The sequence below is a fragment of the Benincasa hispida genome, chromosome 2 (assembly GCF_009727055.1).
Source record: "Benincasa hispida cultivar B227 chromosome 2, ASM972705v1, whole genome shotgun sequence".
Classification (NCBI taxonomy): Eukaryota; Viridiplantae; Streptophyta; class Magnoliopsida; order Cucurbitales; family Cucurbitaceae; genus Benincasa; species Benincasa hispida.
In genome coordinates, this window is record NC_052350.1 from 45594833 (window position 1) to 45598056 (window position 3224).

A 3224-nucleotide genomic window follows, 5' to 3' on the forward strand; every position below is an offset into this window, starting at 1 on the left:
TTGTTGCTAGTAGCTAACATGAATACTCTAATTGTAACATCCCAAATTTTTCTTATTTATATAATTTTAGTAATCTTTATTATTTGAGGACACTTTTGGAATTTTTGTACTTTAAGTGTAATTACGAAAATTTAATTACTGAATAAGGGGTGTTTCAATTTAATGGTTTTGGAAAATTTGACTTTTCATGGCTCATAATTTAATTTGATATTAATGTTAGGAATTAATTTCAAATTGGAAAGGAATGGTTGCTTTTGGAGATTTGGGGGAAAAGGAATTTAATAGAATGAAATGAAAAAAGAAAAAAAAATAAAATAAAGTAAATATGTTATTATATTATATTTTTTTCCTTTTCTTTTATTTCCTTTTTTTCTTCTTTCTTCTTTTTATTTCCCTCTCCCTCTCTCGGTTCACCCTCACGTCGTCGAGACCTTCCCCCCCAAATCTTCATATTCTTCGTCTGCCGCCCAGCCCCTTCACGCCGCTCGCTGCCCTTCATTGCTGCCACCAATCGTCAAACCTGCGTCGTCAGTTTCGTCGATGGCAACTTCCATCACGCAAAGGAATGCCCCCATTTCCATCGCCGTCAGTCTCTTCGCCACGTCCCTCCAGCGCTCACACTCGACGGTCGTCTGTCGCCTTCTTCACCGGTCAAATCAGCGCCGCAGGTAAGTCCGTCGAGCTACCTTCAGTCAGTTCCACCACCAAGTCCGTTCACGTCATTCGTTGTTATTCGTCTCAGACCCGCCAGATCCGACATCCAGCCATCGTTCTGCTTGGTTTCACCAATCACCGCCGTCGAGAACTCCAAGACCGGTGGGGGATCATCGGGTAAAGAGATTCATGAATTTTTTTTATTTTATTATTTTTTTGGTTTTCTTTAGTTAATTTTGGTTACCCACTTGTTTTGGTTTGGATTTTAATTTACCCACTATGGTTGGATGTTAGATTTGGAGGTTTGAAGGTTTTGAGATACTGTCTAGCGAGTCAAAGGTTGTTTTGGTGTGTCATGTCATTTTTCAATGGATTCGAAGTTGTTTCGAAGGATTTGAATGAGTACGAAGGTTTTGAAACCCTTTTTGGTTGATTGTTATTGCTAGAAATTGGTTATGTGAGCTTTACTTGTGATATATGCATAGGTTGGAGTCTATTGGTGAAGTAGTAAAGCGGATTTGGATTTTCGCCTAATTTTTGGGTAAGTCGTGTTGGTAAGTTTGAAATGATTGGTCTGTTAGATTTGGGCTTAAAAGTTAAAAGTGATTTTTTATTTGTTTTCTATGATTTTTGAAGTGTTGGAAAGAGTTGAGTTTCTGTCCAATAGGTTTGAGACCAATCTTTTGCAAGGTTTTGGTAAGTTTGGAGGTTAGTATTAATAGTTCTTTGATACCCATTGAAGTATTGGTCAAATAATTGAGTTATTTCAATTTTTGATGTTCAATTCAAAGATTTCAAGGGAATGAAAGCAAAGTTAACGATGTTTGGACGTTTTGATAGGTATTGATGCCTTGAAACTCTTTTGGAATTGTTATATAGTTGCTGGAATTTGCATTTTGTAACCATTATTATTGAACTTTTCGTAGGTTGAATTACTTTGTTGTAGTTTTAAAGGGGCATTCGAATGATGTTTATTTAATGCATCTGTATGATATGTGTATTAATTATTGGCTTTGTATTGTAGTGTCCTTTACAAGTAGGAACTGTCGAATGTGGGTATTACGTTATGAGATATATGCGAGAAATCGTGACTAAAGAGAAGAATATTATAACATATGTGATATGTCTTTAAACTACTTATATATATATAGATAGTGTAAATAGTAAATAAATATGTATATCTCACTTTCTATGTTTTATAGATTGATACGAGGAGCTCGTACTCACAACTTGAATTTGATGAAGTATGCGTGGAATGGGTTGAATATTTAGGTCACTATATCTAATGGACTTCCTATAAATTATGTATGTGGCTACATGGGAATGTCCAAAACTTTTTTTGTGTAAATGTTTTGTTCAACCATTATAGGTTATATACTTCAAAGAAATGTGTGATGGAGGATAGAATTTTAGTCTTGTGAATTTTGGAATACATAGCACATATAGATTGGTCTTACAATTTTGGAATTATCATATATGGGGGTGGGTTGATAGAATATATACTGATATACGATTCGTCTTGTAAATTTCGAAATCGTTTATATAGACATGAGTAATAGAAGAATGGAATTGTTTATTTTAGTATTCTTAATTGTTACATTAGATATATTGGGCTAATATGTAGACATAAAATATATGTGCAACTGTTTAGTTGAAGAAATTGTCTTATTGGAACAAATATAATGCAGGAAATGAGAAATGGAAATTAAATTTGAATGTTTAATTTGGAAAAATAAAAGCATAGATGACATTGAAAATGTGTCAAGAATTAGATTACTTGACCATTATTTCGTGTCAAGATAAAAATATATTTTACAAATAAAAAATGTCAAGAGTAATCATAATAATAAGTGTCAAGAATTAATACACTTGACATGTCATTAGTATCAAGTGTATTATATTTCTTGACACGGAAATTTTGTCAAGAATTATTTCTCTTGAAGTTTTTATACTATCAAGTTATGACATTATACTTGACAGTCTTGACATTGGAAAAACGTCAAGTAATCCAATTTCTATAATAGTGAATTATAAATTGCTAATCAGGTTTAACATAAGCCATAGTCACAAATTTACAGGAGTATGTTGACCAGTAGTTGTCATAAGAGGGTTGGCAACTACTGTCTTCACATCTCTCTTCAGATTAGAAGGGTAATCTGGAAAGGGTGTGACACACTTGGCCTACATCAGAATATTTATATCTAACCTTGCAGGACGATGTCAACCCTTTTAGAGATTGATGAAGAAGGATACAGTCTTTGAATAGGACCAGACATGACAAAATGCTTTGGTAGCATAAAGAAGTATTTGTTCAACACTCTGGTCTTGAGCACACCTACAACTGGAAGACCATTAATATTATATATTGCTGCTTAAGAAAGATCACATAGAGTACGATTTTGCACAAGAAAAAGAGAAGAGCAAGGATTATGCACTCTATTATTTAAGTAGAATTTTGGTTGGAGTTGAGTTGAATTATTCTCCAATCGAGAAAATGTGTCTCGCTTTGTTCTTTGCAATAAACAAATTAAGACACTATATGCAAGCCTTCCCTATACACTTGGTGGCAA

At 33.7% G+C, this 3224-nt stretch overlaps 1 long non-coding RNA gene across 2 annotated transcripts; it reads left to right on the forward strand.

Annotated features, from left to right (window-relative positions):
* Positions 1 to 371: 371 nt before the first annotated feature.
* Positions 372 to 2121, forward strand: LOC120070893. Of its 2 annotated transcripts, none has more exons than XR_005480060.1 (2): positions 372 to 831; positions 1140 to 2121. It is a non-coding gene; the product is annotated as an uncharacterized LOC120070893 (long non-coding RNA). The 2 variants fall into 2 exon arrangements; XR_005480059.1 differs by having other exon boundaries at positions 1857 to 2121.
* Positions 2122 to 3224: the final 1103 nt, after the last annotated feature.